The sequence below is a fragment of the Lithobates pipiens genome, unplaced genomic scaffold (assembly GCF_037356315.1).
Source record: "Lithobates pipiens isolate NorthernLeopardFrog02 unplaced genomic scaffold, aLitPip1_a1.2 Scaffold_27, whole genome shotgun sequence".
Classification (NCBI taxonomy): domain Eukaryota; kingdom Metazoa; phylum Chordata; class Amphibia; order Anura; family Ranidae; genus Lithobates; species Lithobates pipiens.
The window spans coordinates 29,580,571-29,594,184 of record NW_027507788.1 but is presented as its reverse complement, the minus strand read 5'-3'; positions in this window follow the sequence as shown (position 1 = coordinate 29,594,184).

Here is a 13,614-nt window from a genome sequence, read left to right as displayed (position 1 = left end):
CCCCCCCGTTGCTTTAAAAGGGACCTTGCAAAGTCCACTTAGCCCTTGTACACATATTAAAAAAAATATTTCCAACAAGTTGGAAAATTGGGTCCGACGGATATTCCGACGGAATCAGTCCGATGCATACCACACACAGTCGGACTATCCGACAACACGGTCCGATAGGACACACTCCGACAGATTCTCTGACCGTGTTGTCGGATAATCCGACTGTGTGTGGTATGCATCGGACTGATTCCGTCGGAATATCCGTCGGACCCAATTTTCCAACTTGTTGGAAATATTTTCCGACCAACTGGTTCGATCGGACATACTCCGATCATGTGTAGAGAATTTTGATCGGACCAAGTGCCACGCATGCTCAGATCAAATTCCTACATCAAAGCTATTGGCTACTAGCCTGAACGTAGTCCCATCGTAACGAAATTACGTCATCACGTTCTGAATGATCGGATTTTTCGACAACTTAGTCCGACCGTGTGTATGCAACAGACGGGCAATATATCCGACGGACAAGATCTGACGGATTTGGTTGTCGAAATCTCCGACCGTGTGTACAGGGGCTAACGCTACCTGGATCCCTCTCCCTTCACATATCTGCCATTAATAGGTGTAAAATTTACCTGTAAAGTAAAAAGGTCAGGTTTATACTTGCCTCATCCAATTGTGGTCCCTAGGACAGGATGACATCACACGGGATCCTGGGGAATGCTGAGTAGCTGAAATCGAGCAAGGTGCTCTTTCAATGAATTTAAGTGATTTCCTATGATAAATCTCCCTCTCTGCATTCCCCATTCAGCTAAAAAAAACATTTGTAACATCCGGTGCCAATGTTGGCAATGAAGACCTGGCCTAAAGTTGGCGTTTAAATTAATTCCAGAGATGTTCAGTAGGGTTGAGGTCAGGGCTCTTTGCAGGCTACTTGAGTTCTTCCACACCCAACCCATCAAACCATGTCTTTATGGAGCTGGCTTTGTGCACAGGGGCACAGTCCTCCTGGAACAGAAAAGATCCTTCCCCAAACTGTTGCCATAAGTTTGGAAGCTCACAGTGCCCATGTATAATGAAGCATTGACAATACCCTTCACCGAAAACATGGTAACGTAATCATTTGGAAAGGTGTCCACATACTTTTGGCCATATGGTGAATGTTACCAAAGGACATGGGGTGGTAGTTATTTTTAAAAAAAATAAATTAAATGTATTATTTTAAGGTGACCCTTTCCATCTCACATTAACTCAAGAGCTCCTACACACCCCTTTCCCTTAGCATTGCGGTAGGTTGGAATAGCAATGCTGATAACTGCATGTTAAAAGTGCTTTACTCCAGTGTTACTCTCTGAACCCTAGATGATCTATTGCCCCTGTTACCCCCATCCAACACATGCAAAAACTCACCTGTACAGAGCATGCATGTGCAAGTGAAATGGAGGGATGGGTGACAGACTAGTTCCTCCTGTTAATGGACATGCCTGGTATAATATGTTGGTGCCCACACACAAGCTGCGGCAAGGGCACTGGTGAGTTTATTGTGACTCTTCTTAACTATAAGGTGCTTTAGCTTAGAGAAGGGTTTGTAAGCTATGTGTTCCACAAGAGACTGAAAAAAATCAATATTTGACCTTCACAAGTGTTTTATCGCGGTTACGTGATAGTTTACATTTTTTTAAATGTTCCGAGAGATCACATACAACACTTGTAGGTATAACATTTCATTAAGTAATGACAGATACAGATAAACAAATGAATATGATTATAAAATGTAACAAGAATACTTCGCTATAGATGCCTTTTCATCAAGGGTTCCTCGTCTTTGTTTGTAATGACATTCCTATAGCATTAGTTCAGTTAAGGTATACAGTATGTCCTTATATGGCCCCTTAACCAGGTTTGGAATTGATTATGAGCAAATAATAATATGAAATTTTACCATTTACAAGATACTTCCACTCGCAGTGGTCGATAATTGGTTGGTTCGATAATTGGTTGGTTCTATATTGCATGAAGAGGAGAATGGTAAGCTGATGACATCAGTGTCCATCCCCCAGTTACCCCCTCCCCCTTTCCATATGAACAAGCTTTACCAATGTAGTAGGAAATCAGGGACCCTTTCCATTCCACCTTAACTCTCATTTAGGGATATTTTTTTGTATGCCTTCTAAAGCAGGAGTTCTCAACTTTTTTGAGACCAGGGCCTGATAAATTCTTCCAAAACCTAATGTCCCAACAGTAAAGAATAAAGTTTGTACTTACACAGTAAGTGTATGTGAATGCAAAACACGTATCGAAATCCTAGGATGTGGCTTTTGGAGTAGGATTAGGGGACACTACAGCAGACTTGCAGGCTCTGTAGATGAGGTTTCTGCATGAGATACTATGGTAGGTTGGGGGGCACTATAGAGAGCTGGAAGAGGCACTGAGGGCCCTCAGGAGGCACCCCTCCCAACCTCCTACAGTGATAGGAGTAAGGAGTGCACTGTGGGTGGTTAAGCGATCTGCAGTTGGTTGGACCCCTGAGTGACGGAGGCCCGTGGGGCTAATAGATTAGAACCACTGTTCTAGAGAGCTTGTAAACACACCTCTTCCTTTAGCATTGCACCAGGTTGAGAAATTGGTGCTGATAATTGCATGTTCACAGTGCTTTATTGCAGCGCTACACTGACCCCTCGGGCCTGAGAGGGGTTTCTCCACCAATGGGTTCCACGAGATTGATTAAAAAGTCTTTTTTTTTAACTTCACACAATGCTTGCACTCTCAGTGGTTGATAATTGGTGGGCACTGTATTGCATGGAGGGAAGGATAGCAGGCAGATGACCTCAGTCTCCTGCCCAATTACTCCTTTCCTCTTCCCATCATAAATAAGCTCTACCAATGTAATAGGAAATCAGAGGGGAGACTTTTAGGCTGCATGTGTTTTATAATTGTCCTCCACAGTAAAGACTAGGACATTTTGGGGCTCATTAAGGTCTCTTCAGGGCACTTGTTGTTATTCATTTTGCAGCTCAGTTGAGATTCTTGCAAGCAGAAAATACATTATTCTTGATGGGCTCCATTACTAGAAAACTATTTTGAAAATATGCTACATTTCAGGTGTGTGGACTTTTGCCTTTTGGTTAAATTGATTGGGATCCTTCAAATTTGCAAAGCGTTTGAAAACTTACAGTGAGATACTTTAACGCAAAGCATGTTAAGGGCACACCTGAGGTTGAATTTGCTAAAGTATGAGGAGAGATAAAGGAAACATAGGTCTGATCTACTGAGGTGTGATTTGCCCCTGAAATATTTTCCATGTGGGTGGAAAGAAGGAATAGTTTGGTGGTCAAAAAGTCAAATGGAGCAGAATTTGAGCATGATTAATAAGGCTTGGTGTACTGGATGTGGCTTGACATGAATGAACAGGATAGAATGAGGAGAGTTTGAGTTATTTTTATTGTATATGTTTTTTCAGTAGATATGTTACCTAACCCTACACGCAACTCACGTTTATCACAAAAATTTACCCAAGGCTATCCCAGACTACTTGGATGTTGCAATAGACCTTCACAGATCAATGGCACGTGGCAGGAGACTGTCAGACATTGCTTGGATATTACTAGATGATATCATAGTTTGCTGACGTGTGACAAGAGACTGTTATGGACTGCTTTTATGGTGCCAGAGAGTACCAAACAGAAAAAGTAAAATAATTTGTGTTTCCAGAGGCAGCAAATTTAAAGGGCAATCACCTCAGTAAAAAAAAAAAATGTATGTACACAAACATACCTCTCATTGTCAGGGCAACCTTTCCCAACCAGGTTTCCATGGAACACTAGGGGTCCTCCAGAGGTTGCTGGGAGTTCCTTGAGCTACAAGCATTGTTTGCCTGATATAAGACTGACACCAATGGTGTTTTAGCTATCTCCAAGGAGGCCAATCCTCCCACTGACCACCGATGTAAGACTGACTGCCACAATAATGTTTCATGAGCTGTTAATATAGTAATTATTGACCAGGGTTCCCTGAGAAGTGAAAGTCATTTTAAGGGTTCCTCCACATTAAAAAGGTTGAAAAAGTTTGTCTAAGCCCTTGTACACACGGTCGGAGATTCCGACGGAATGTGTCCTATCGGACCGTTTTGTTGGATATTCCAACTGTGTGTGGTCTGCATCGGACTGTTTCCGTCAGAATAACCGACGGACCAAGTTTTCCAACTTGCCGGTAAAATTTTCCGACAAAATGCTCCTATCAGACATACTCCGATCATGTGTAGCCTACTCCGACGGCCAAAATGCCACGCATGCTCAGATCAAATTCCTAGACCAAAGCTATTGGCTACTAGCCTGAACGTAGTCCAGTCCTAACGAAATAACGTCATCACGTTATGTACAATCTGATTTTCCGACAACTTAGTCCGACCGTGTGTATGCAACATCACTTCCGGACCTCTTCCGGAATTAATCCGTCGGAATTACTCAGACGGATTTGGTTGTCGGAATTTCCGACCGTGTGTACAAGGGCTTAGAGATTCGGCACTCAGAATTCAGAACCTCTTTTCTCCTATACAAAGTCTACTGTATAAGAATTCAACCTGTAGCTGGCCAACAGTGAGACCACGACAGGTCCATGCAGGTCTGCTCTTTAGAGCCAGGTGGCTGGGAGAACCAGCGGGCAGTGTGTATGGGGAGAGCACCAACCAGTCTTTACTTCAAACATAGAATTGATACATACAGCTCTATTTTCAAGTTCTTTCTGTAGGTGAATGGAGGTTCTAGAACATCTTAATAAATCAGATCATGGTTTCCTATTACAGTTTAGAACTTAAGTTTCCCAACTAGGATTCCATGGAGCCCTAGGGTTCCTCCAGAGTTTGCTAGGGGTTCCTTGAGCATTGAGCAATTCCTACCTCTCAGATAAGTTCCCATTGACACCATTGATCTTTTTAGCTATCTGTAAGGAGGTAATTCTTCCCAATGACCACAAGTGTAAGAAGCATTCTTCCCACTGACCATCACACTAATGTATCATGTCTTGTAGATGTAGCCATTTTTAACAGGGGTTCTCTGAGACCAGAAAGTTATTTCAAGGGTTCTTCTATGTTGAAAAGGTTTTGAAATAACAGGCCCCTGTTGTAGTGAAGTACTTCAGGTAGTGAAGTGTTTCAGGTTGTGTTACTCTGGTAAACCTTTGGTTCTCCCTGGTAGCTGTGGTTATTACAAACAGTTCCACTATGAAAGAAACTTGTGAATTCCATTTTTCTCTATCAAACTATAGTGCTTTGTTTGGGAACCAACATGGGAGTTGATTTGCTAATTTTCCCTTAGCTTGGATGGACTTAATAAACAATACAAGGAACAAAGTCCATAGCACCCATTCACCAAAGCCAAACTCGTAGAATATATATTGTATTTTGATTGGCTGCTCTGGGTACTGTACTTTGCTCCTAGTCTATTTTATTGAGTAATTCAGCGACTTAAAGCGGGATTCCACCCTAAAGTGGAACCTCCGCCGATCGGAACCCCCCCCCCCCCTCCCCCCCTCCGGTGTCACAATTGACACCTTTCAGGGGGGAGGGGGGCGGAGATACCTGTCAAAGACAGGTATTTTCACCCACTTCCGGGCATAGACTCCCACGGGAGTCTACGCCATTTCCTGCCCTGCCGCGCTGTCTGCTGGGACACACACGGGTCCCAGTGACAGCGCGGAGATTTCCTATTGCGCGGCTCGCGCATGCGCAGTAGGGAACCGGGAAGTGAAGCCGATTCGCTTCACTTCCTGATTCCCTCACCTAGAATGGCGGCGGCAGCAGCCGAGGCCCGAGCGGTCGATCGGCCTCGGCTGCCGACATCGCTGGAACCCGGGACAGGTGAGTGTCCATTTATTAAAAGTCAGCAGCTGTAGTATTTATAGCTGCTGGCTTTTAATATTTTTTTTTTGGGCGGAATCCCTCTTTAAATTTAGCACACAGCAAGCAAATGTTGCAGCAGCATATTTATAAATGTTTGCACAAATATATGGGCTGATGTAAAGCAGATTTCTTGTTTTTTTTATGTAAATACACTAAAATTGCAAGTTCAGAATAGTGTATGCACAGGTTGTCAGATGCTGTGCAGCCATAGCAGCTTCACCTAGAATTCTCTAAGGCCTCTTGGCTTGATCTCTGCTGGCTGCACGGATCAGAGGTCATAGACTGCATACCTCTCTCTTAGTATATTATGCACTTGTATTTGCATAAGGAGCAGAGCATAGCATTTTACAGCAATCCTGCCCGTTTGTTTTCCTTCTTATTTAGCAAGAGGGTAACATTTAGTAAGTTTTTTTGTTTGTTTTTTACCATGTACCGTCATCCTTGTGGCCTCTTTGAAAAGCAATTTGTGGTGGATTGCAATTCACAAGCATTTAACAGGTGGCTTGGGGGCCTTATATTCCTCTTCACCACCTGTGTTAGCCATTGAAAGCCTACCACGTTACAACGGCATGCAATACAGTGTATGCATGGCCCCATTTCCATGGTGGCAAAACTGTTTACCGAACCCCATAGTGTAAATGGGGCCTAAAGCAAGTAACCAGTGCCTGATGAGATTAGAAGAGGGAATATAGAACTGCCCTATTACATGTCTAGTTGCTGGCATAGAACGAGTGTGTTCCTACAGAGAACTTGCTGTTAGGAATTTACTTCTCTCAGCAGCACCACCTTCATCATTTCCACTGATTCCAAGGAGCAGATTAGACTTGCTGGTCTGTGGATATTATGAAATATGCATAATTCAAAAAGTAGCACAAATTTGCAAGTATGCATGCATGCACGCACAACATTTGACACATCAACAAGTAATGTGTCTAGTTTATTATGCTAGAACAGGGGTCTCCAAACTTTTAAACAAAGGGTTAGTTCAGATTTTAGGGGGGCCGGACTGTGGCCAGCGGCAGTAAAAAAAAAAATTATATAGCACCTGTGGTCAGTGGGACGAGGAATTGTGCCCCTTAATGGGTATTAGTGAATAATAATAATAATTCCTTTTTGTTGGTATCAGTGAGAGGAATAGTTCCTCATTGTTGGTGTCGGTGGGTGGAATGGTGCACCATCGTTGGTAGGAATATTGCCCCATCACTGGTGTCAGTAGTGGCAATATTGCCCCATCGTTGGTATCAGTGGGAAAAATAGTGCCCTATCATTGGTGTTAGTGGAAGGAATAGTGTCCCACTGTTGGTATCAGTGGAAGGAATAGTGCCCCATTGTTGGTATCAGTGGAAGGAGTAGTGACCCATTGTCGGTATCAGTGAGAGGCATAATGCCCCATCGTAGGTGTCAGTGTAAGGAATAGTGCCCCATTGTTACTATGAGTGGGAAGCATAATGCCCCACCATTGGTGTCAGTGGTAGGAACAGTGCCGATCATTGGTATCAGTGGGAAGAATAGTGCCCCATTGTCCATAATAGTGGGAGGAATTCCAAAGTGCCAAATAAAGGCATGCAAAGGGCCGCAGTTTGGAGACCAATCTGCTAGAAGATTAAAGTTAAGACCTGCTTAATTGCTGTGGGTTACAGTGTTATTTTTCTTCTTGTATGTTGTTTTGGATACCAATAAAATGGGGATTATGATGCTTCGGTTTCCTGTTGGAAAATGTAAAAGTATACAAACCTCTGTATTATGGTAATTAATCGTGTTCAGGAAACAGCACCAGCCAAGGAAAGAAGCCAGGGCTTTTTTTTATGAAAGTCTTCAGAAGGAACTTTGCTGCTTGTTGGCTTGGGAAGCCAATATTTTGGGGTGGTAAAATAGAAGGATAATCTAATTTGGAGTTGGTCTGTCTATTAAGAGCTTGTGGCACCAATAGCATATGAATTGGCTGCTTGTGTTACATATACAGTAGGTGGATAGTTTATGAAGGTGCTAGTAGATAGGAGGTAATCCTCAGCTGGATTCCCACATCTGTGTACGTGGGTTAGAATCCTCAGCCAGCTGACCTTCAGGAGAATAACTTTTGGCTTTTCGGATCATCGCATTTCCTTGACATTATCCGGCACTAAAGGTGTTTGGACATTTTCTTTCTGGCCATAAGAACACACGTTTGATTTGAGTGTGCACATTGACTGTGCCGGGAAAATAAATTCTTCACTCAATTGTGCCTGCACCTTCAACCACTTTGGAAATTCTGTGGCCATGTCTACTGAAGGGAAGGCTTGTAGAGCTAGGACTAGAGTACTAGTATCAGCCATATGATTGTTGTGTATTCAACTTTCAGAAGAAAACAAGACAGTATACCCACATGTCACCACCACCCCTTCCTCTGCCCATGGATGGGTGGTAGACTCCCACTTTGAAAACCCACTAGTTAGTTTTAACAGTCATGTCAAATAGCTTCAAGGTCACCACCCTGCTCCATTCCATAATAGAGCCCTTTGTTGCAAACCTAATGCTTTATAATGGGTCAGCTTCAGTGTGGTAGGCTCAGTTGAAAGTGCTCAATCTTTGTTGCACATACTGTATATCAGTTGCAGTCTCATAAACATGGGTTGAACCAGTAAGGAGTGGCAGAGACACGAACATACGGGTGACCTTTCTTTTAACTACTGCGGTAAATATGCTTGGGACTACCAGACAATTGCAAACCTTGGGCTTATTCACTATGGCAGAGACATTGTGCAACCTGTAGCAACCAATTAGAAATTCTTACACACTGATCTTGCTTCGCTGAGCTGAAATCTGATGGGTCACTACAGATTACAGCCTCTTGCCCCGCCTTACTGAATAAACACAAGCATGTTTGTCAAGATGGAGTTGGTTATTTTTCAGTCACTGATGGCCTCCCATCAAAAGGAGGTACACTTGCAACCGTACATGAATCTCTGTCCTCAGGGTGGAAAGTGTAGTGTCTGTGTGTAATCTGCAATAAACTGATCTTAGTCTTGTAGAGACCCTTTCAGTATACATTCTCCTTAAATCTAGCAAGCCCTGCTTTTGTAAAATAATGTATATTGTGTTTTTTTCCATTTTGCCTATTTACTCTTGTGACAAACTTGTTACACTTTCCTCACTTCCTGGTCTTCCATTGACTTTGAATTGTGACTGTAGAGTTGGGAAAACCTATTTTCCAGAACAGAACCTTACCTCGGTTCACATACTCACAGGCTTGTTTGCAAAAATCAGCCCACCTGACCACATTTCTTTCAAACTAAAATGATGGATTGTGAGTCTCATCATAAGAAGACTCATCAGAAGAGAACTTGCAATACCCAGTTTGACCATAAGAAGCCTCATCAGAGGAGGACTATTGCAATACCCAGTCTGACCATAAGAAGCCTCATCAGAGGAGGACTATTGCAATACCCAGTCTGACCATAAGAAGCCTCATCAGAGGAGAGGACTATTGCAATACCCAGTCTGGCCATAAAAAGCCTCATCAGAAGAGGACTATTGCAATACCCAGTCTGACCATAAGAAGCCTCATCAGAGGAGAGGACTATTGCAATACCCAGTCTGACCATAAGAAGCCTCATCAGAGGAGGACTATACATCAGATTCAACTAGTGTACGCATTTCAAAGATTAAAGTGAAATAATACTAATGATGTAAGGTCCAGGATTAACAAATCAGGTTCTCGAATTGGAATTGCAGTTTCCTCCTCAACAAAGCTGACACTGATTTTTTTTTTTATACCGCACACAGACCTCATGGCCACTTTGTGAGTCCCTTGGACAGCACGGTTCAGAATCTCTCTCCGATCTGGGTGGTGACAGCTGTTTGATCACTGTACAAAATGACATGATGGAACATACTCCAAACCAGCTTCCATTGAGTTACCAACAACCACGGAAAAATAAAACTCATGGCACCACTGCCCATTTATGATCAACTGTTCCTTCAGAATGTTGAGGATTGATAAGAATGGTAAGGAAGGAACTGAACTCTGAAAAAGTTCATATTATTGGAGTTGGGTGGAAAATTGCCACCAAAGGACTAAAATTATTTAGAGACTTCAATGTTCCGTCTCACTCAGCCAAGCTTCCAGATGTATTCCGATGTAACACTTCTAGGCTCTTTTGTAACAGCCCCCTGTAGTATGCTCTTGTTAGGTTAATTCTCCATGTGATATTACTAACATTGCATTAACTAAAGAGAATAAAAAAAAATATTTGAGTAAACTGACGCTTGACTAGTTGTATCTGAACCATCGCTAAAGGTACCCATAGATTGTAGAGGGCAGTTGGATGAACAGACAAAGTTCCGAATATCTAAGGGTACCTCTGTAAACTGTCAGATGCATAAACTGCAACAATTGACTGGATCAGGTAACTGTCATTTTATGTCTCTTGGTCTTCACTATTTACTCTGCACCCCAGAGGTTAAGTGTGAACCTAGATTGTGTATATGTAACACACAATATTGGTCACGGATTGACCTATCGGTGTTTGCAGCAGTTGTTTAGTTTTCTCTTATATTCACTGACTGACACAGCTCCTCTCTTAGCCATTGGGTTGTTTCGCCACCTTTAGAAGACTAGGCATAACATGTTATGAAAAAAACAGAACTTTTAGTTCCGCCCAAGGGGCAGTCCCTTAGGTAACAACCCTCCAGCCTGCCATGCATCCCCCAGTTTTATTTTGCCTAGTGAAGGAGAAGGACCTAGGAACCCTGCGGACCCATCGGTCCGTGTGTTTTTCTGCAGAAGCTTTGCTTTTTGCACAAGATGAAAGATCCCGTGATCTGCTATCAACAGCCGGCTGGGTGACAGGCTGGATAATCTTATCCTTTTAGTCTCCCCAGCCTGGCCAGCGAGTGTGTGCAGGTCAGAGCTACGTGCTGGGCCGGTCACGATGTACCTCAGCTCCAGAGGTGGTCGTGAGCTTTTATGCTCCGGGGCACACATATGACCGGGCTATTGATGTCTGCGTCACAATGTGCCGTGGCCAGCAGCCACGCTGTACTGATCGGAGTGTGGGTCTGTAATGGAATGTCTCCCAGCTCTTCAGGACTGGTAAGTACAGCTCTCCCTGCCTCAGTGGGACTGAGCAGCTGGGCATTCCCTGGGAGGTCGATTCAGGGGTCCCTCACCTCCTTCTCTTCTCTCCCTGTCCCTATCTTCCCTCCCTCCTTCCTATGAGGGATGCTGCATGTGGTTGCTGAGCGGTGTGTGTCATGTGCAGGGGCTCTAACCTGGGGGGGGGGGGCTGCGCTGGCTGGCTGTGCCCTGATGTGTGTTTTTTCTCTCCCTGGGGGAATCTGTTGAGGCTGTGTCTGTGATCTCTGCAGCGCTGTCCACCGCCATTTTCTGTCACTGTTCCTCATAGTAGTGTTCAGCGGCCATCTTAGGTGAGGGCATAGAACAGCATGCTCTCCTGTAGCTTGGCGGCCATTTTCCCTGTGGTTTTGTCCCTTATACTGGACGCCCGGCAGCCATTTTCTTGAAGCCTGAGCACGTTTTTGGAGCAGTCTCTAGGAGCAGCATGCTTTTCTGTAGTCCGGTGGCCACTTTCTCTGTGCTTTATGTCCTTATAATGGACGCTTGGCAGCCATTTTCTTTGAGCCTGTAGATCAGTTTCAGCGCCACAAGCAGCAGCTCTGGATGACACAGTGTGATTTCCTCTGCACCTGGGAGCTGACAGAGAACACAGGCACTACTTGCTGGACAGCGCAGAATCAGTCAGGGTGGTGAGTCCTGCGGGAAAGAGCCAGCAGAAGTTAGGAGGGTGGGACCATCACTGTCCTAAGTCCCCTCAGGTGGCAGACAGGGTAGGGTCAGCATGGCTTCAGAAACTGGTGTTTCTTCCCCCAAAATACAGGCAATTGTAACCAGTTTGCCTGCAGAATGTGCAGTGCCTCTGGACGATTTGTCGGCGGTCCTCAATTCGCTCGTTGCCAAGATGGAGGAGGTGGGTGGACGCAAAGGTGCTAAAAAGCGGCCCCTGACCCCCCCCCCCCGTCCTCTGGGGAGAGCTCTGACACAGACTTGGGCCGTGATGAGGCTGGTGACCCCTGTTCTGTCGTTTCAGATGACACTGACCAGGACAGTGAGGATGAATCCATGTCTGGGTCCGTGTGTGACAAAGCGCTTGTTGGAGCACTTATCACAGCTGTGAGTGATACCCTGAAGATTTAGGAGCCAGCAGATCCCTCTGCTGATGTAGTGGTCCCTTTTGGGTCCCACAAGCAGCTCGTTCACCTAAGGTGTTCCCGTATCTGACAAGTTCCCTTTCATTCCTCAAATACATGGCGGTGCATTAATCTTTTGAAGAGAGCCTTCTCAAAAGATGATCGGCTCCTCCGGTCATGGACCCCCCAGTATCCAGGTTAAACAAAGTAAGCACGATCCCGGTAAAGGGGACTCCTGCATTTAAGGATCCCACGGACAGGAAGGCCAAGGCAGTGGCTCGTTCCTTGTTTATGGTTGTGGGGTCAACCATGCGACCAATACTGGCATCCGCACTTGTGTCGCAGACACTGATTTGACAAAACTGTTGCACCGCAAATTGGGAGAGCAACAGGCTTCTCCTGTCTGCGTGGAACTGGCAGAGCAACTAGTGGAAGGCCTTAAGTACGTTTGTGACGCGGCCCTGAATACGCTCCCTCTGTTATCCAGGGCTTCAGTGTCAGCAGTGGTGCTGAGGCGCCTGGTTTGGTTAAAATGCTGGTGAAGGACAAAAGCATCCCTGGAACCGCAAGCCTGCGAGCAAAAGTGCTATCGCATGAAGGTTGGGGGGTCACCTTTGGGAGTTTGTAGCCCGGTGGGCCTCTCGGCTGTCGGGCCAATGGCTCTACGATCTGATTTCCTCCGGCTACAAGATAGAGTTCCTCTCTTGGCCGCAAAACAGATTCTTCCCTTCCAGCATACCCGTACTCCTGGCTAGCTGGGAGGCCCTCTTGGGGGCAGTAAGGGCCCTGCTGAATCGCGGGGTGACCTGTTCCGGAATCGGAACGTTTACAGGGGTTCTATTGAAACCTGTTTGTAGTTCCCAAGAAGGAAGGGGTACATCCAATCTTGGATCTAAAATACCTCAATTACTTTGTAAAAGTACAGAGGTTCAGAATGGAATCAGTTCGCTCAGTAGTCGCTGCACTCCATCAAGGGGACTCCCTGGCGTCCTTAGACATCCGGGATGCGTACCTGCACATACCCACATGCCCCCGGCATCAAAAGTTTCTGCGGTTTGCAGTCGGGGAAGCCCACTACCACTTTGTGGCTCTCCCTTTTGGTTTGGCATCAGCCCCCCCCCGAGTCTTTATCAAGGTATTGACTCCTGTTTTGGCATTGCTTTGGGCAACGTGGGATCGCGATCGTGGATTACCTAGACGATCTCCTCCTGAGAGCATCTTCCACCTCAGCGTTAAAGGAGGATCAGGCTATGCCTCTTCACATGGTCGATGAGGCTGCAAAGGCATCCGATCAGGATCCAGTCAGACGCCACGGCTGTGGCATACGTCAGTCACGCCTCCCGCCGCACGGGAGGTCGCTCACATACTGCGGTGGGCAAAGCGACATGTACCGGCCCTGTCGGCCATTTACATCCCGGGAGTGGAGAACTAGCAGGCGGACTATCTAAGTTGCCAGATGCTGGACCCAGGTGAGCGGGTGTTGCATCCGGAGGTGTTCAGGCTACTGTGCCTGCGGTGGGGCACACCAGACGTGGATCTTC